The sequence below is a fragment of the Nomascus leucogenys genome, chromosome 4, assembly GCF_006542625.1.
Source record: "Nomascus leucogenys isolate Asia chromosome 4, Asia_NLE_v1, whole genome shotgun sequence".
NCBI lineage: Eukaryota > Metazoa > Chordata > Mammalia > Primates > Hylobatidae > Nomascus > Nomascus leucogenys.
Genome location: NC_044384.1, coordinates 68,742,662 through 68,764,402, shown reverse-complemented (window position 1 = coordinate 68,764,402; position 21,741 = coordinate 68,742,662). Strand labels below are relative to the sequence as shown.

The 21,741-nt window shown below is 44.4% G+C and overlaps 1 protein-coding gene and 1 pseudogene across 1 annotated transcript in view; one reads left to right on the top strand and one right to left on the bottom strand.

The window, feature by feature from the left end:
* Window positions 1–21,741, bottom strand: part of RAB31 (RAB31, member RAS oncogene family) — a 153,991-nt gene that overhangs the window by 113,188 nt on the left and 19,062 nt on the right. The window lies entirely within an intron of this gene.
* LOC100594011 lies at window positions 15,048–15,846 on the top strand (annotated as a pseudogene).

Here is a 21,741-nt window from a genome sequence, read left to right as displayed (position 1 = left end):
AACCTCAGCACCTAATTGCAAACACTGGTTTCCTACCCATGAATCTGTTGTCTTATCCAAACTGGCACAAAGGAGCCTTTCCACCGTGTCCGCCACACGTAAGAATGCACTGGCCAATCTGCCAGAGCAGTGCCCAGTTTTGCATGCAACTGCCGGCACCTCTCCCTAAGAAAAGGATTCATATATTTAAGAATGACTTCCCAGGGCCCCAGTGCATGCCAAGCCTGCATTTTTACAAGGCGGGGTCCTTCTAGACGAATGTCCTTTTCTGCTAAATGGATCTAAATGGCAAACTGTATTGGCAGCAGCCAAGAACACCAGGGTCAGCCGGGACGCAGACAGCAGTATCCTGCCGTTTTGCTGACCTAGGGATAAAGGCAGTTCAGGTTTTCTATTACGCTTCATCTTGATCCTAGATCCAAACCAGCTAGTTGTTTACACTCCCGCAAACCAGTCGCAGCAAGGCTGACATCAGCGTGTTTCCCATTTCTTCCCTTCTTCACAAAAGCCAGAACACAGATCCCGGTAGACAACCATCTCGCTGCCCACGCCTCCGCAGAGTCACAAAATAGACTCACCCTGTACCTTTCGGCCTGTTCAAGCGAAGCCTGTTTGTTAGCTGGGGTTACAGCTACGTTTCAATCTGGAGCTGAGTTCAGGGAGATACGACGACACAGTGAGAAGAAAAGAAAGAATGAACCAAAGGGCCCACTGGACGGAGGTCACGAGCTCAACTTTCTTGTCCCCGCTTTCACGCTGGGACCTGTTCACTCGTGGCAGGGCCACCCATAAAGCCTCAGTGTGCTGCTCTCTCATGTTGCATCCCAGAGGAACAACGAGGACTTTTCTCCCCTACAGGACAGAACGGTCTATAAAGACTTACTGTTGTGTGCAGTCCAAGCTATTAAAAGTATAGATTTTCTGTGCTCTGGACTAATATCTCAAGAGCTAGTAGCCATTCATGGGAACAATTCGGCAAACCTCAGTCATAACTGTTTTAGTCTTCTTGATTCTTCCTTCTCTTTTCTAATTTAAGGAAGACAAAATAAGGAAAACCCAGTAAGATAGGGCCCTGGGAGATTGAAATGTGAAACCTAGGGCACACACCTTAGGGAACTGGACCAGAAAACAGCAAAATGTAGAAGCTGTGTAAACTATAAATTACAATAAATCCCAGCTCTCCCACAAACTAACTGTGTAGGGGAGTAGAATTTTGTGTTGGTGAGAGCCTGGACTCTGGAATCAGACACACAGAACTTAAATCTCTTCCTGGGTGTCCCTGCATCCCATTCTGTAAAATGGGGCAATGGTAGCACCTCCCTTAGAGGGCTGTGGTGAAGATTAACGACGACGATGACAATGTGTCCACGGCACTTAGAACGGTGCTGGCACACAGCAAATGTTCAATAACTGCTGATTATTATCGTGATGATGCAGCCACTTAAATGAATAAAGTACATCCTTAGGTGCTGATACGTGTGGAAAAGGCTTCAAGGTATATCAAGTGAAAAAAGCCGTATGCAAATCTGTAAGGATGCCTCTATTTTTTTAAATTATGTCAGCATGTGCACATAACCATAAAATGGTTCTTTGAAGAAAACAAACAGAAATCACAAGAACGCATTAACAGCAACTGTACTAAGTAGAGAAGCCTTCACTTTCCAGTCTGTACCTTTCTATACTATTTGAATCTTGTAATTCTATACAATATATTTCTTATATTTATTTTTATTATTACTATTTTTTTGAGACAGAGTCTCGCTCTGTCGCCCAGGATGGAGTGCAGTGGCGCAATCACGGCTCACTGCAACCTCCACCTCCCGGGTTCAAGTGATTCTCTTGCCTCAGCCTCCCGAGTAGCTGGGATTACAGGCGCATGCCACCACACCCAGCTAATTTTTGTATTTTTATTAAAGACAGGGTTTCACCATATTGGCCAGGCTGGTCTCGAACTCCTGACCTCGTGATCCACCTGCCTCGACCTCCCAAAGTGCTGGGATTACAGGCATGAGCCACCGCATCTGGCCCCCTTATATTTATTTTTAAATGTCAACAGATGTGATCTAAGTAGAGGAATTAGGGTACAAATTTTATGTTCTTTAGGCTAATCTATATAAATACAGCTTTTTTGTTTTTGAGATAGGGTCTTGCTCTGTCACCTAGGCTGGAGTGCAGTGGTGCAATCATGGCTTACTGTAGCCTCAACCTTCTGGGCTCAAGCAATCCTCCCACCTCAGCCTCCTGAGTAGCTGGGACTGCCGGTGCATGCCTCCATGCCTGGGTAATTATTATTGTTTTGGGGTGGGGGTAGAGATAGGGTCTCACTGTGTTGTCCAGGCTGGTTTCGAACTCCTATGCTCAAGTGATCCTCCTGCTTTGGCCTCCCAAGTTGCTGAGATTACAGGCTTGAGCCACTGCACCCAGACAAATGTAACGTTTTACACTAGTATTTTCTCCCTACACTGCTGTCCCTCAAAATTATCAAAAGGTAGAATGACCATCACCTAATCACCTCACCTTGCTTCTGTGAGATACACCACCAGTAACTTGTAATTAATCAGAGTTAACGTAACAAAGCTGATGAGGTGGTATTCGGGAAACTCATGGAAATTGTGCATAATCCTGGGAGTTCCTGGGACTGTGTTTCCTGTGTGGATGCCGTTGACTGTAGGTGTTATATGTGCCATGTGTTTTCAGTGGGAGAATATTTAATACTGTTGATCTAAACCCTCTTCCTGCTAGGAACTAATTACTCACATATAAACCATATCAATTTTTGTATGTGCTGCAATTCACGTAACATGAAATTAACCATTTTAAAGTGAACAACTCAGTAGCATTTAGTACATCCACAATAGTGGCAACTGCCACCCTTATCTAACTCCAAACACTTTCTTCACCCCCAAATCACTCCACATTCATTAAGCAGTTATTCCCCATTGCCCCTTCTCCACCCCTGGCAATCACAAATCTACTTAATCTCCACATACTGACTTACTCTGCACAAGCCCTGTGAATGGAATCACACAATATGTGACCTTTTGTGTCTGGTTTATTTCATTTAGTATAATGTTTTCAAGGTTCATCCACATTGTACCATGTGTCGGTATTTTATTCATTTTTATAGCTGAATAATTTTTCATTGTATGTATATATCACAATTTGCTCATCCATTCATCATAGACATTTGGGTTGCTTCCACCTTTTGGCTATTATGAATGTGTAAGTATTTGAGTACCTCTTTTCAGTTCTTTGTGGCATATACCTAGGAGTAGAATTGCTGGGTCATATAGTAACTCTATGTTTAACTTTTTAAGGAACCACCAAAGCACTGTTTTCCACAGAGACTGGACCATTTTACATCCCCACCACTGTTCCAATCTCTGCACATCCTCACCAACATTTTTTTAAATAGCCATCCTAGTGGTTATAAAGTGATATTTTACTGTGGCTTTAATCTGCATTTACCTAACGACTAATGATGTTGAGCAGCTTTTGATGTGCTTCTTGGCCATCTGTATGTCTTCTTTGGAGAAGGTCTATTCAAATCCTTTGCTCATTGCTTAACTGAGTAGTTTGTCTTTTTGTGTTGAATTGTAAATGTACTTTATATATGGATACTAGGCTCTTAACAGATATTTGATTTGTAAATATTTTCTCCCATTCTGTAGGCTGTCTTTTCACTTAATACTGTCCTTTGATGCACGTTTTTAATTTTGATGAAGTCCAATTTATGCATTTTCTTTTGTTACTTATGCTTTTGCTTTCTTTCATGTCTAAGAATCCACTGCCAAAAACAAAGTCATGGAGATTTCACTCTATGTTTTCCATTAGAAGTTTTATAGACTTAGCTCCTATATTTAGGTCATTGAGCATTTTGAATTGATTTTTGTATAAAGGGTATGCAAATGTGTAAGTAGGGATTAAACTTAAACATGTGGCTATCTGGTTGTCCCAACACCATTGGTTGAACAGACTATTTTTTCCCTATTGACTGATCTTAGTACTCTTATTGAAAATCAGTCGCCATAAATGTACAGATTTATTTCTGAAATTCAATTCTATTTCCTTGGTCTATATGGCTTATCTTTATGTCAGTACCACACTATTTTGATTACCATAGTTCCGTAGTAAGTTTTGAAATCAGGAAGTGTGAGTCCTTCAACTTTGTTCTTTATCAAGATTGTTTTGGCTATTTGGGGCCCCTTGCAATTCTGTATGTAGTTGAGAGTCAGCGTTTCCATTTCTGCAAGAAACACATTTGGAATTTTGATAGATATTGCACTGAATCTGTTGATCGCTTTGGGTAGTATTGCCATCTTACCCATAAGAAGTCTTCCAATCCATGAATAGGGATTTATTTCAATTTACTATGTCTTCTTTGATTTCTTTCAGCAACGTGAAATGTTTTTTAGTTTTCATTGTATATGTTTTTCACCTCTTTGGTTAAATGTATTCCTAGGTATGTTATTCTTCTAAATGCTATTATAAATGGAATCATTTTGGTAATTTCAAATTGTTCACTGCTGGTGTAAAAACACAACTTATTTTTGCATGTTTAACTTGTATCCTGTGACTTCACTGAATGTATTAGTTCTAGTAGTTGTTTTTTGTGAATTCTTTGAAATTTTCTATATCTAGGACCATATCACCTGCAACAGAGATCGTTTTACTTCTTTCTTCCTTATTCAGATGCTGTTTACTTCTTTTACTTGCGTAATTGCTCTGGCTAAGACTTCCTATGTTGAATAGCCATGGTGAAACTGGGCATCCTTGTCTTGTTCCTGATGTTTGAGGAAACGCTTTCCAGTCTTTTGCCATTGAACAGGATGCTAGCTGTGGGTTTTTCACAAGTGTCCTTTAACATGTTGAGGCAGTTCCCCTCTATCTCTGGTTTCCTGAGTGGTTTTATCATGAAAGAGTGTTAGAATGTGTCAATACTTTTTCAGCATCAATTGAAAGGATCAGGTGGTGTTTTTCCCTCATTCTATTAATATAGTGTATTACATTAATCCATTTTAGTATGTCAAACCACCCCATCTGGTCATGGTAAATAATCCTTTTAATATACTTCTGGGTTCAGTTTGCCAGTATTTCATTCAGGATTTTTGCTTCTATATCGTAAAAGATATTGGTCTATAGTGTTCTTGTAATATCTTTGTCAGGCTTAATCAGTATAATGCTGGCCTCATAAAATAAATTAGATGTATTCCCTCCTCTTCTATATGCGGAAGAGATTAAGAGCGACTGATGTTATGCTTCTTTAAATGTTTGGTAGAATTTACCGGTACAGCAGTCTGGTCCTGAGCCTTTCTTTTGGGAAGGTTTTGATTACTGATTCTCCTTACTTGCTTTAAGTCTATTCAGATTTTCTGTTTCTTCTCGAGACAGTTCGGTAGTTTTGTGTGTCTAGGAATTTGTCTATTTCTTCCAGGTTATCTAACCTGTTGGCTTACAAGTGATCGTAGTATTCTCTTATAATCCTTTTCATTTCTGTAAGGTCAGTAGTAATGTCCCATTTTTGTTTTTAATTTTAGTGATTTACTTCTTTTCTCTTTTTTTCTTAGTAATGTAGCTTAAGGTATGTTGATTTTGTTGATCTTCAAAGAACCAACTTTTGGTTTCACTGATTTTTCCCTATTATTTTTCTATTCTCTGTTTCATTTCTCTTCACTCTGTATTTCCTACCATTTGTAACTTTGAGTTTATTTTGCTCTTCTTCTTCTCATTCCCTATGTTGTAAAATTGGATTATTGATTTGAAGTCTTTCTCTTTTTTTAATGTAGGTGTTTATGGCTATAAGTTTCCCTCTGAGCACTGCTCTGAAGTTTTGGAATGTTGTGCTTTTGTCTTCATTCATCTCAAGGTAATTTCCAATTTCCATTGTAATCTCCTCTTTGACTATTGGTTGTTTATGAGTCTACTCATTTTTACAATATTAAGAGAAAAATTTCCAATGTCTTAAGCCCTCAGGATTAATTCATTCTGCTTTTTGCATCCAAGTTCCTCTTGTTAGGGCCCATTCTTGTCACTGGTTAACCAGGAAGCACAGTACCTTTGTTATTTTTAATAGGGACCATAAAATATTATGTTAAAAATAATGATCAAGGGTAAAATCAACTCTCATACAGACACAAAATGAACATGTTGAAGATTTTATTGACTTCATCATTAATTAGGGAATTAATAAGATGTTACAACCAGTTAAAAGGAGAAGTCAGAGAAGCATACATATATATGGAGTAAAGGAATGTTGAAATGAATTTACAAATATGAACTTGGCTTTTCCTATGGCTTGGAGGGGGTCATTTTAGCCATGCCAACAGACATTTTTGCAAGTCTCCTGGCAATAGTTATTTTGCATTGCTACCAATTATCTACAACTTACAGAGGTATGAAATGGATCAAAGGCTACAATCAGATACCTTGGAAGGGTATGCTTTACACAATGCATAGTTTTCCACTGGAAATATTCAGTAATGTTTTCTGCTAATTCCAAATTTCCTCCTACTATGACATGGAAAATAAAAAGAGAAAAACTAAAGGTGTGGATGAGAAAAGAAATTCATGGAGGCAACTCCACCGCTAAATAAAAATGCAAACTAAAATGAGGAAAGATTAATGCACCCATTGTGCACCATGATTAAAGCACCCACTGCACCTACAGGGTCATATAGAGGAGGTAAGTGGAGCCTGGGACCACAGAAGATGGGTGAGGGGATGGCAGTGAAGTGAGTCAGCTGCCCACCTTCCCAACAGGCACAGGCCACACCCGGGAGTCCACAGTTAGATCTGTCTGCAAACTGAGACCAACAATCAAAAGAGAGAGGTCCTGGAGGTGCCAAAGGCAGACAAATAAACAGACTTGGCTGCAAGATGGCGAAACATGGTGCTGCGGTGGCTTCAGCCAAGGTCTCCCTGTGGCTTCCCGGAGAGTGGTGGTGACTCAGAGTGTGTCAGGGATGACTAACAACTGGTTTTGCATGTGGCCTGAGAACGCAGATCCCCTGAAGCCCTGGAGCAGGAAGCATATCTGGGAGGGACAGACCCAGGAGTTTCCCAAACCCACCCAGCGCCCAACTCCATGTCCATCTGGGAGCTGTGAGAGGGTGGCAGCTCGGGTGCTACCTCCCTAACCAACTAGCCCTCCAGTGAATCAACCCACCAGGAAATCTAGAAAATAACAGTAACTTTAAATACTTTTCAGATAGGCACTATATAAACACTGAGGTATTATTATTATTTGAATTAAGGCAATACTTTATTTTCAAGGGATCAAGATGTTTATAATCCAGGTATTACACTATCTGTTTATTTTCAGTAACACACATATTGTTTTATAGCTTTCAAGTACATTTAAGTTATTTGTACATCTGTTAATCATTCTTCCTCAGGTGTTGGTCATGCCTATACAGGGAAGGTGACCAGACAGAACTGAAGAAATAAAAATCAAAAAACTCAAGGAAAAGAAATTATTTCAAGCAAAATTATTTCAATCAAAAGTAGGTCTAGGGGCTGAATTCTTAAAGCTTTGCCACATGTCCTCATTTCCCTTGGTACAATGGCATTTCAGAGCCTGTTTACACTGCTTTCTAAATGGACAAGTCCAAACCGTGTTTGCTACAGTCCGAGAATATCAACATGTTGAAAAACAGCTTTGGTTTTTTAAAATCCTACTATATTTCATTTGCGACTCTGAAAAACATTCGTGCTTTAGTGGACTGGATTTTTTTAAAAAAGAAGAAGAAGGAAAAGAAGAAGGAAAAAGAGCCAAGTTGTGGCTCCACCCCTCTGCCACCTGCTGCCGTGAGCTTTCCTGTTCCATTTCGCTGGGGAAAAAGCACTCTGCACAGGTCAAGCCAAACTGTCCGGAGAAGGCCGTCTGCACTGCTCATGAGTAAAAGAGAAGGATTTCATTCTCTTTCCTTCCCACATCAAAGAGGGCACTCAGGGAGGAAATAAACTGTAATTGGGCGTGAGCCAGCAATCAGACAGCCCCCTTCCTCAGCCTTCCCCATCCCTGCCCCTCCAAAATAAAACAAATAGACATTATCCTCATCTACAACATTTGTGAATAGAAACATCTTTTATTAGAAAACAAAAAGCCATGAAGAAGAAAACACGTAGAACGTCCCTAGCATGGAAACAGGCACAGCCAAGCAGCCCCCACACTCAGGCTGGCGCTGAGAACTGAGGCCCCTTCCTGTCGGCTTGAACGGGACCTGCTATTCCTCTGTCTCATTAGCATGTCTTTGCTCTTCCGGACCATCCGCCCAGACAAATGGGAGGACTGTTCCTGCCAGGAACTTCCCTGAAGGCCCATCCACTCTTCAGTGGGAAGCAGTAGAAGTTTGCCCCTAGGAGTCTTTGAAGTCCTCGAAACTCTTGCTTGCTGTTTCCACCAACTCTGCGCTACAATATCGCGATTCTTACCCAATCCACACCAAGAGCCTGCTTTGAAAGACCACCTTCAATCAAAGTTGCAACTCTCAATCCAGTCTGACCTTGCCTTCCCGCTTTGAGACCTGCCAGTGCTTTGCCGGGTGGTCTTCCCCGAGACCACAGTGACAGTCAACTCAACTCTGTTTTCTCAACGGCCTGTGCTGGGAGGGCTGCGGACAGCGTGAGACAGGACAAAGGGCAGACAGCAGCAGCCCTATGACACCACAGGCCAGGCAGCCACTTTGGGAAGCCACTGACTCACATTCCCTGGCTCCCTCTGGGTCCCTGGGGACCCTGCCACACCAGGAAACCTGGATGAGGCAGTGGATGAGGGGTACGTTCCGCTCATAAAGGAGACAGAGGAACCGCATGGGAAGTAAGGCGACATTTCCAAATGAAATCTCCGCCCTCGATGGCAGGCCTGGGTTCATGGGAAAAGTCAAGCGCCCCTGAGGGGGCTGCTGGAGCAGCAGGATGGCCTAGCAGTGGCCTCCACCCCTGCCCACAGCCCTGAGATCCAGCCGAGGGCTGCCATGGACACATACGTGCCGCACACAGGCTGAGAGAGGCTGGCACTGGCGCAGGACAAAGGGTCCTGCTGGCCCCTTCCTCCCAGCACAGAAAGGACTTCCCACTGGACAGATGGTGCACGGCTGGCAGGAAAGCTCCATCAGCTCTGACTCTGCGACTCCAGCCCTTGTGATCCATCCACGGTGGTTTTGTATTGGTCACTTAGCACTGACACCCAATTCTGAAGTTTGCCACAATCCAGGGGTGCCCAGAGCAGCTGCCTCTTTTTTTTTTTTCTTTTTGAGACGGCATTTTACTCTGTTGCCCAGGCTGGAGTGCAGTGGCATTATCTTGGCTCACTGCAACCTCTGCCCCACCAGGTTCAAGCGATTCTCCTGCCTCAGCCTCCTGAGTAGCTGGGATTACAGGCGCCCACCACCACACCCGGCTAATTTTTGTGTTTTTAGTGGAGACGGGGTTTCACCATGTTGGCCGGGCTGGTCTCGAACTCCTGACCTCAAGTGATCCGCCCACCTCGGCCTTCCAAAGTGCTGGGATTACAGGTGTGAGCCACCATGCCAGGCCTAGAGCGGCTGCCTCTTACACTATGCAGCTCACAATGCCCCCGCAGGAGTCGCCAGCCTCAATGCAGCCCCTGCCAGGGGTTTTCCCACGTCCAGCATCTTACACAATAGGGTCTTGTTTTAAGAACCCAGAGGCCACTTATTACAAGCAAGGAAGGCACTGCAGTGTGTGCTGCTACTGCTGACCGTATCAAAGCCCCCTGGAGGCACCTCTGCCATCAGAGACCCCTGTGCAGCAACTTCCATATGTCATTTCCCAAGAAAACCTGTTTTTCTGTTTACCCCCTTTATTCTAGCATTGGTATGATGTGGACAGAAGATGTGTGAGCACAGTATGATCTGCTTCTGGGTAACATTAACCCACCAAAAGAATTTTTTTTTTTTTTGAGACGGAGTCTCAATCTGTTGCCCAGGCTGGAGTGCAGTGGTGCAATCTCGGCCCACTGCAACCTCTACCTCCCAGATTCAAGCAATTCTCCTGGCTCAGCCTCCTGAGTAGCTGGGATTACAGGTGTGCGCCACCACGCCCAGCTAATTTTTGCATTTTTAGTAGATACAGGGTTTCACCATGTTGCCAAGCTGGTCTCGAACTCCTGACCTCAAGTGATCCGCCCTCCTTGGCCTCCCAAAGTGCTGGGATTACAGGCATGAGCCACCACGTCCAGCCAAAATAATCATAAATTTTGCATTTGGAGAAGTATAAATAACTTTACTGTAAAGAGGTGTCATCCTGATGCAATAATGCAAATTAAATCAGGTTCTGAGCAAATTAACTTGTTTCACTGGAAGCGTTAGGTAAGTAGATGATTTCTATGATTCATCCTAGAGAGGAAGGAACAAACGAACTTTTACTGAAAACTCATCATATGACTGGCATTATCCTGGATGTTCTCAAAATACTTGTTACAATGACTTTGTGAGACAGTTATCATTACCAGTGAATCGGAATGTCAGAGAGGCTCAACAGTCCAACTGAAGGCCACACAAACAGCAAGTGAGGGAGTCAGGATTCATCCATTAGGCTGGTCTAACTAGAATCATAGAGCTCCTCTTGTCACCCCAGGGTCTGAGGTCAGAATCAGCTCCAAGTTTGCAGATCAAAGCTCTACCCAAGGAAGACACAACTGGCCTGGCAGTGTCCTCATTGGAAAATAAAAGATGCTTAGGAGAGAAACTGCTGGGGCTTTGTGATACTCACTCTCCCTTTCAACTATTAGAAAAAGAACCCTGAGTTTTAGCTGGGCCCTTGGTTACCCAGCTAACGATGACATTTTCCCATCTTCCTTGCAGTCAGGGGTGGCCATGTGACCAGGTGCTGGCACACAGGACAGGAGAGTATACAATGTGATGACCCCACAAGCCACCAAACAAGCCCTGAACCAGCCACCAGGAGGACTGAAAAAGCTGAAGTCACTATAATCTGGGATCTCCTGTTTCAGCAGCTTAGCCTGTATCCTCATCAATACAGTGTATCTAAGAAACTTAAAAACCTGTGCTTTACTCTCCATAGGCTAAGAATCATCCGGATAGTTTGTTCGATTTAATTTTTTTTTTTTTTAGCACATTACATCTTCCTAAGCAGTAAATTCACACTGCATCCCGAGTCTGAATTCTTACAAATTCTTTTTTTGAGACGGAGTCTCCCTCTGTCCCCCAGGCTGGAGTGCAGTGGTGCAATCTCGGCTCACTGCAAGCTCCGCCTCCCAGGTTCACGCCATTCTCCTGCCTCAGCCTCCTGAGTAGCTGGGACTATAGGTGCCCGCCACCACACCCAGCTAATTTTTTTATTTTTAGTAGAGACGGAGTTTCACCGTGTTAGCCAGGATGGTCTCGATCTCCTGACCTCATGATCCGCCTGCCTTGGCCTCCCAAAGTGCTGGGATTACAGGCATGAGCCACCGCGCCCAGCCAAATTCTTACAAATTCTAAGGCAGTGAAATCCAAATTTACGAGATTTATTTGTATAGTATGCCACTATATCATGCATTACAATCTGTTTCTTTAAACTCATATTCTTTCCAGTGTTTTTATTTGGAACATGCCACCTAAGTAGAAAAACAAAATGTTTTTTTCTCCTACTCTACTCTCACAACACAAAATGCTTCTGTGACCAAATGTACAGGAGGTTTTCCCCACACACCAAGCAAGCCATTGATTCTTCAGCAGACATCAGCGTTCTCTAGTTCTCTGAGTGTTCTCTAGTTCGACTCAATTGTGAAGCTACCTACCTGGAGATAATGTCAGATCCCACAGCAGGAGGCTGAGTCCTACAAGGCTGCCTCCTCCTCCAGAGGCCTAGCACAAGGAGGAAGGTGTCCTGTGCTTCTGACTGATCGGCTGCAAATGAGGGTTCCCATGACCCCTTCCTCAGGTTTGATTAATTTGCTAGAGTGGCTAACAGAACCCCGGGAAACACTGACATTCACCAGTTTATTATGAAGGATGTTACACAGGATGCAGATGAAGAGACTTGTAGGGCAAGACATGTGGAAAGGAGTGTGGGACTTCCATGCCCTCCCCAGTGTGCCCCTGCGCCACCCTCCAGGAGCCTCCACATGTTCAGCTATCCAGAAGCTCTCCGAACTCACCCTTTTGGGTTTTTATGGAAACTTCATGATGTAGCCATGCCTGATTAAACCAATGGCCACTGGTGATCAACTCGACCTTCAGCCCCTTCTCTTCCCTGGAGGTCCCTTCCTTGGAGGTCGGTGGTGGGGCTAGAAGTCCCAACCCTCCCATCTTGCCTTGGTCTTTCCTGTGACCAGTCCCATCCTAAAGCTACCTGGAGGCTGACAGCTATCAGTCAATCACGAGCAGGCAAAAAATACTCTTCACTCCAGAGATTCTAAGGATTTTAGGAAACAGGGATGAAGACCAAATATACATTTCACAATATCCCACCACCCACCCCACAGTTAGCTCCTCGCCAGGGGGTCTGTCTGCCACGCTGGTCTTGCAGTGGCCTAGGCGGCGTTAAGTCATTGGAACCAGGGCTGTGCTTGCACCGCCGCCTTCCATGTTGCACTTGGCCTTCAGCTGCTGCATCCACGCTCACCCATTAAAGGCCCGTGAGGTTACCACAGCAGCAAGCATCATTTAAATGCCGGCCGGCTGGCTGCCAGCCAGGACCACGTTGTTGGTAAGCCTGTCTTGTTGGTTAGCGTGGGGGGCGGACAAAACTCTCTTTATGACCATTCAGTAACAAGAGCTTTTAAAAGAAGCAGAAGGGGGTGGGGTATCTGTTAGAACCCTCTGACCTATTTAGAGACCCCTGCTTGGTTTCCTTATGCTATGGACTATTTCAGACCCTCCATGCATAACCAACCATCATTACTTGAGATTCTATAATGGGCATAGGACAATTTGCTCTAGCCTGCAATTTTCTGCCTTCATGACAACGTATTACCAATCCAAGATTGATTCACTGTGACACCTGGTGCTAACCCATGACCAGAATAATAAACACAAGCAATTCACTGTGGCGACTCATTTCTGCAGAAGAGCCACAGGAGAGGAGGACAGTCATCTGCTCATTAGTGTAGCAGATAAGTAACTGCATTATTTCCCCGCCCAACACCAAGCAGTGTATGGAAAACAAATGGTTTCACAAAGGAAAAACAGCTTTATACTCTAAATATTGAATTGCAGATGCTCTATTATACCACCAACTCAGCCTCTACTACAATGTAAATATATTTATATTCTATATAACCATATATTTATATCACATATTTACATCACGTATGTTACATAAGGAAACTGTGTGTGGGTGTGGGTGTGTGTGTGTGCATGTGTGTGTGTGCACATGTGTGTGCGTGTCACCTGTAACAGAGGCATGGCTGGGGTGAATCTTAAATTAAAACAGATGGAATCGCCAGCTATGCTGACAAAAAACACTGCTATAGAATTAAACTGACCTATGAAACTGTGCTTTTTATGGTATCTGATTGTAATTTTTATGGGCTTGACCTTGTCACAGGGGCAGAATCTGTCATCCACGGAAAGTCATAAAGCTGAGTCACCTTGGCACACTATTCAAAACTCATTAACTGATTCTCTGCTAGACACAGAAATCTATTGATCCATTTTTTAAATTAGTACATAAAACATTTATAAGTGCAAATACATAATAAATTTTAATAGCCATTTAAAAGAGATAATACATATTTGAAAACAAAAATAACGAGTCCTTGCCCCTACCACCCAATAACATCTGAGAACACTCGCACAAAAGCTTTTCAAATGACAGGGGCAAACTTGGAAATTTACCACAAAGGAGTACTGTGCTTTTAAAATAAATTAGCATCTTCTAATACAAATTACACAAAATTTACAAAGCAAGTTTTTTTACCACCACAATCTGAAGGCTTTTTAGAAACTGTAGGCAAAACCCACTTAAGACTTCTCTTGCTTTTGGCAAATCTTATTATTAATAAACATTTGCTGAATTAACTTTGGATATTTAATGTGATATTACACAATGAGCAAATAATTACAAAATACTCCCAAGAGGAATGCCATTATTTTGATGTACAGAGTTGTCAAGGGGTTTACAAATGAACAAAACCAAATTCACATACACTGGGAAATCTCAGCTCTGCCAATCAACAAATGAAAAAAAGGGAGGTGGGAGGGCAGGGGCTTCCCCACAGTCACCAGAGAAAGTCCCTGTGCTCCAGCATCCAGCACCCTGAGCATCATCTGGGAGGGAGGCGCAGCCAACTCTGGTCCTCAAAGGTCTGGACAGGGAATAAGATTAGCAGCAAAAGTGGGCAGTGCAATTCTAGGGCAACAGTTTTAGGTTTAGGATCTAAATGCTAGAATCAAAAGGAAATGTTTTCAGGCTAGACATGGTGGTTCACATCTGTAATCCCATCACTTTGGGAAGCTGAGGGGAGAGGATCACTTGAGGCAAGTAGTTCAAGACCAGTCTAGGCAACCTAGAAAGACCCTCTAAAAAAAAATTTAATAAAAAATTAGCCAGGCATGGTGGTGTGCACCTGTGATCTCAGCTACTCAGGAGGCTGAGGCAGGAGGGTTGTGTGAGCCCAGGAGTTCCAGATCAGCCGGGGCAACCTAGTGAGACCCCATCTCTGCAAAAATTTTAAAAATTAGCCAGGCTTGGTGGTGCATGTCTGTAATCCCACCAACTCAGGAGGATGAGGCAGGAGGATCCCTTGCGCTCAGGAGTTCAAGGCTGCAGTAAGCTATGATCTCACCATGGCACTCCAATCTGGCTGACAGCAAGACTCTGCTTAAAGAAAAACATGTTTTCATATTGGCAAAGAAGATGTTACTGATTTTCTACATCAAAATGATAATGAAAGAAAAATTGCCCTTTGCCCAAGCTGATCTCTAGCTCCTGGGCTCAAGCGATCCTCCCACCTCAGCCTCCCAAGTAGCTAAGATTATGGGCATGCACAACTGTGCTCAGCTTGCCCGTTTTTAAAAGGAGAAATAGGTGCTCAATATCTTAAGAGACTTTGTAGAAACCTTCCTCTTTCGTCTGGCATGCCATCCAGACTGAGGAAGAGCCAGAAACTTCAGGGCCACGCGAGCCACGGCCATGGCCACATCACCAAGTGCGGAAGCACCGTGGAGGCTGTGGTAATGCAGGTGGTGTGCATCACCATAGGATCAACTTTGACAAATGTCACCTAGGTTATGTGGGAAAGTTGGTGTGAGGCATTACCACTTAAAGAGGAAACAGAGCTTCAGCCCAACTGCCAACTTTGACAAACTGTGGACTATGATCCGTGAGCAGACACAGGTAAATGCTGCTAAAAACAAGACTGAGGGCCGGGTGCGGTGGCTCACACCTATAACCCCTACACTTCGGGAGGACAAGGCAGGCGGATCACTTGAGGTCAGGAGTTCAAGACCAGCCTGGCCAACATTGTGAAACCACGTCTCTACTAAAAATACAAAAATTAGGCAGGCATGGTGGCAGGCACCTATAATCCCAGCTACTTGAGGCTGAGGCAGGAGAATCACTTGAACCCGGGAGGTAGAGGTTGCAGTGAGCCGAGATTGAGCCACTGCACTCCAGCCTGGGCGACAGAGCGAGACTCCATCTCAAAAAAAAAAAACCAAAACAACAACAACAACAAAAAACCACCGCCACCACCAAGAGGCTCCTCCCATCACTGCTGTGGTGCATCTGGGCTACTATAAAGTTCTGGGAAAGGGAAAGCTCCCAAAGCAGTCTGTCATCATGAAGGCCCAATTCTGATGAGCCAAGGAGAAGATTAAGAATGCTGGGGGGCCTGTGTCCTGGTGGCTTGAAGCCACATGGAAGGAGGTTCATTAAACGCTAAATACTTTTTAGGAACAAAACAAAACAAAAAGAAATGGATATGGAGAGAATAAAACCACACACAACTTGTCTCTCATCCGGCACACAGTGCTGAGGCGCCAGAGACTTGAGTCCTTCCCCACGCCACTGCTTCCCCGCAGGGGTGGCTCCTCGGGCCCTGCTTTGTTCATCGTATCCGGGGTCCTTTCTGCACCCTGCCTGCCTCTCCTTTCTGCTGTTCCTCACCTTCACCGACAATTCACCCCTCCACACCTGCAGATAGCCTCCCCAGGCTGCCAGCCTTGGCCACAATCATCCTCTCGGCTCACGCTTAGCTCACTCACAACTTAAACTCGCAAGTTTTTGCCCATGTTCTCCTCGTTAGATATGTAACACTTCCTGTCCATGTTCAGGAAAGGCAGCGGGTGTGGTGGCTTCACAACACAATCGCTGGAGTCCACAGGCCAGGAGGTAAGCACAGGTCCTGCCACTTACTGGCTGCAGGGCCCTGAGCAAGTATTTAACTTCTCCATCTCAATTGCACAATAGTGACAGGAAAAGCAACACCTCACAGGGCTGTGACAGTGCAGGGAAGGAGTTCGCCCAGTGTCAGTATATAGAGTGCGATAGATACTAGCTCTTATGTACCTGAGGACCTGAGTGCATGACCTTAGTTTAAAAGCCTTCCTTCCTTCCTTCCTTCCTTCCTCCCTCCCTCCCTCCTCCCTGCCACCCTGCCCCCCAGCGTCCATCTCACATAACTGAGCACAGGTTCCTGACTACAGGGCATGCTTCTCCCATATAACAGAACACATTTTCTCCCCTCTTTACATTTGTATTAATAGATACTCCCCTCTTTTCAGTTAGGAGGAATTTGACCCATGCCAGCAAAATTCACTTATTTTTACCAACCAAGCCCCCACTCCCCAGTAACCATGCCTCCTATTTTTTTCTAGTCTCTTCTTTCTAATAGCTACTGCCTCGAATTTCAAGGATCACTAGAAAACAACGGTACTATGTCTCTGAGGGAGTCTTTGAGGGAAGAATGGGCAAGGGTTTGCAGGCAACGGAGAGGCTGGCTGCAGAAGGGCTGCAGATGGTGTCTGAGCCCAAGAACCTCATCAACAGAGCAGGGAACCAAGGCCGTGGTCCCAGCAGTCTTGTCCACACCCACCTGTGGACTGAATCCTGGAGGGAAGCAGAGCCCAGGAAAATGGAATGAGACTTGGAGTTTGGACTGGGTCTCCAGGCACAGAATAGGAATGAGAATTCTAGGCCAGCTGTTAAGCAGAATGAAGGAGAACCTGGGCTTCCAGAATGCCTGTGGACACTGAAGGGTGGGACAGCTCTGGGAACAGGAAGAGCCATCTTCCAGGACACCTGTCCCGGGTCGGCCTGGCAGCAAGCAATGCTGGAGCCACACTGCAGTCAGGGGTCGTCATTTTGTCCCTCAGAGCATACACCATATATGCCACATCTGCACACGTCCGATGGTTCTAACCTGGTGGGAGGAGTGACTCCCTCACAGCTCACTGCTTGGGAAGAGGAAGGATCCAGGATCTAGGATCGTTTCCAATATATTGCATGTTAAGCTCAATTTATTCCTAACTTGTAGACTCACAATTCCCACTGACTTAGCAATTTCTGGATTAGCTCCAATAGAAGTGATCCCACTCATACTAAAGTGGAAAAAATAAAGATTTACAGCATGGAAAACACCCAAATGCTGTGCGCAGTGGAAACTGTCTAACTCACCACTCTATTTGCTTGTTTTCTACCACTGATCTAAACACATCAGCATCCAGAGCCAGGTGCCACCCGGTGAAAGCTCAGCTCATCACCATTGCTTCCCTTAACCTACCCTCAAGTTTCATTCCTTTAAGCATCCTGCAGCAACCACCAAGTGAATTCAATATAGGTCATGCTCCAGGTTATTATGCTCACTCAGTAAGATGAGCATTAGCACAGACGATGAAAACTCACAATACACTCAGCACCCAGCAAAACTCTTGTGTGTTTACAGTGGCTCAATCAATACTGTTGCATGAGGAAAGCAATGCATTCATTCAGACTCCAGCCCAGGGTGTTCACGGCACCCTGCAAAGTTCAGCACCAACCAGCTGATTCCTTCAGGGAATTTTTAAATTTGTCTGAGATGCTGTCACTTCATCATGACAGTTAAGGGGAGAAGGGAAAAGAAAGTCCTTGTAGTAGCACCAAGCACTAGGGAGAGGTTGGAGACATGGCTGTGGTGGAGAGCATGAGCTCTGGTGTCAGACAAGCCTGGGTACAAGTTCCAGGACCCACCTTCTCACTGCATGCCCGCACCTAACCCACTAACAGGTCCGTTGTGAGGACCAGAGACTGTGAACAGAGCACTGAGCATGAACTAATGTCACCACTGGGTCTAATGTATTCCGGGAGAGGATTCTGCCCTCTGCTCACCTGGCTGCAGCCCTGCCCTGCTGCAGTGGGTGCAGGACTTGGGCCTCTGCCACTGGGGAGGTTTCTCTGGAGACAGAGCAGACCTAGGGCTCTGATGAAACCCCTGCCCCAGGGGCCCGGCCTCATCCAGTGACCGGCCCTCTCCTTGTTGCCTGCATGCGTGTGGCTCCACGTCCCCCTGAACGCAGATGGTCTGGTACCTGCATAGGCAGGGCAGAGCCCATGCTGGATGAACCCAAGAGCTCTGAGGGCATTACTAGTGACCAGTGCTCCTGAAGAGAGGAGTGGCAGAGCTGAGGGAGACGGAGGCAGGGCACTGTTTCTCACTGCTCATCTTGTGTGTCTTCTGCATTTTGTCCTCTGGGCACGTAAATATATAAAAGAGAAAGTGAATGAAAAATGCAAGCCTACCTTTGCAAATGTGTGCACATTAAAACTTGTCTGAGTTCAATTCCTATCTCTTTGGGGGAGGAACTTACTATCATAGATTAAAAAGGAATTCAGGCCAGGCATGGTGGCTCATGCCTGCAATCCCAGCACTTTGGGAGCTGAGGCAGGCAGATCACTTGGGGCCAGGAGTTCAAGACCAGCCTGGCCAACATGGCAAAACGCTGTCTCTACTAAAAATACAAAAATCAGCTGGGCGTGGTGCCACATGCCTGTAATCCCAGCTACTCAAGAGGCTGAGGCAGGAGAATCGTGAACCCGGAAGGCAGAGGCTGCAGTGAGCCAAGATCACACCATTGCACTCCAGCCAGGGTGACAGAGCAAGACACTGCCTCAAAAAAAAAAAAAAAAAAGCAAATTCCCAGAAAGGTTCTCATCTTTATATCATCACACAGGAATCACCTTGTGAGATACACTCAGAAAGGGCAGATTCCCTTCCGTACAGTTGAATCACTGGTTACCCTCATGAACACTGACAAAGCCAGCATAGATGAATCAACAGCAGAGAGAATTTCATGTCACCTTGCACAAGTTAATTTTCTAACATAATGATTCTCTCTTTTACTTTATTCTGTCCAAGCACCTGGTAGAGGTAATAAATTATTTAATGTCCAAAAAAACAGCAAAATGGAAGAAAAGACCAAAGGAAGCTTAGGGAAGAACGGACAATGCCAAGTGGTTAAACTGCCCCCAAAACAAAAGAGCCAGCTTGTAGCTGGGCACAGTGGCACATATCTGTAGTCCCAGCTACTCGGGAAGCTAAGGCGGGATGATCACTTGAGTCCAGGAGTTCAAGACCAGCCTGATCAACACAGCGAGAACCCCGATCTCAAAAACAAAAAACTGGCTTGATATGCAGCTATGTGAAACAGCAGATATGCTGTTAAGAAGACAGAAGCCAGATGGAGTGGAGAAAGAGCATTCACTCACCCTGTGGTTCTGACTTAGTATCTAGTGAGGCTCACGTGGAACTCCCAAAACTGAGTTGTTGGCTACAGATCCTGCACACTCAACTCATGGGAGATGATAAACACTGAGACCTCTTCCCTCTGTCCACCAGAACAGAGCTTAAATGCAGGTGCTTTCCCCCAAACTCATCACATACCATACAGGAGGAAAGAGAGAGGCTTATGGAAATGAATGCCTGCCGCCCAGCCGCTCTGTGCAGAACTTCCATCTCACTGGGAATCTCATATTGACAATACAGAATGTCCTGAGCACCAAACCCTTTGATATCTTCCCTGCTGTCACTTCATACACTTTGCATTAGGAGAACACTGGTAATCAGGAAACAGGATTTACATATAGCATTTCAGCTTCTCCAGATGCAACTAATTCTGTAACCATGTTTTCAAAAATACAGTGAGGGCCGAGTGTGGTGGCTCATGCCTGTAATCCCAGCACTTTGGGAGGCCAACATGGGGGAACACGTGAGGTCAGGAGTACAAGACCAGCGTGGCTAACATGGTGAAACCCTGTCTCTACTAAAAAAAAATACAAAAATTAGCTGGACATGGTGGCACATGCCTGTAATTCCAGCTACTTGGGAGGCTGAGGCGGCAGAATTGTCTGAGCCCGAGAGGCAGAGGCTGCAGTGAGCCAAGATCATGCCACTGCACTCCAGCCCGGGCAATACAGCAAGACTCTGTGTCAAAAAAAAAAAAAAAAAAAAAGATAAGGTGAGGATCAAAGGACTTTGTAAAATACTAAGATACTAAATGCGTATTTTAAATTTGCCCATTAAGTTTTGGGCTGGGTGAGAAATTAGTAAAAAATATTTCCAAATAACATGCAGAAGTTGTTTTGAAACTTAAAATCTCATATTTTAGCTACACCCACAGCGATGCTGTAGAGAGGAGCTGGATTTTCGTGTATCTGAATGGCTCAGATTATGTTCCTTCCAAAAAAGTTATTTTATGTACGATCATTTTTTATATGAAGCATATGAAAAATCACCCAGAATCTACCACGTATTTACCACATAGACAAATGTCCTCTTTAGATCTGTCATTCAACACCATGTTATTCCTTTTATGCAACAGAATGCAGTGTGTGAGAAGTACGTCAAGAGAAGAGCAAAAAAACAACCAGGGGTAAATTCATAATTCAAACACTACTGGCTCTGATTTTTCTTAAATTCAGAAATTAATTAAAAGTTTAATAGAACATAAAGTCCAAAAACAGACACACATACGCATGGAAATTTCATTTATGACAAAGATAACATGTCAGACCAGTAGATAATGATTATGAATTAATCAATACATGGTATTAAAACAACCAGCTAGGCATTTAGAGGGGGGTGGGGGAGGGGAGACTAAATCCCTAGCTGGTTCTTTATCCCAAAATCCACGTGCTCAAATAATTTAAAATGTAAAAAAGAAAATATGAAAGTACTAGGACAAAATATAGCTAAATACTTTTTTTTTTTTTTTGAGACAGAGTCTCACTCTGTCCCGCAGGCTGGAGTGCACTGGTGCGATCTCGGCTCACTGCAAGCTCCACCTCCCTGGTTCACACCATTCTCCTGCCTCAGCCTCCCGAGTAGCTGGGACTACAGGTGCCCGCCACCATGCCTGGCTAATTTTTTGTATTTTTAGTGCAGACGGGGTTTCACCATGTTAGACAGGATGGTCTCGATCTCCTGACCTCGTGATCCGCCTGCCTCAGCCTCCCAAAGTGCTGGGATTACAGACATGAGCCATCGCGCTAAATACTTTTATAATATTAGAGTGGAGAAGGATTTTCTAAGCAATACATAAAACATCAAAATCACAAAAGACTGATATAGTTAACTAAATGAAGATTTCTAAATATCGGTATGATTTTTTAAAAGACAGTAAACAAAGTGAAACATGAAACAACAAACTGAGGAGAAACATATGCAATACAAATAACGAAGGGTTTAGCTTCTTAATATACAAAGATTTCTCACAAATCAGTAACAAAAACAACCCAATCGAAAATGGGTAAACGATGTGAAGGGGCAGGTAACAGAAAAATATAGTCAGTCAATAA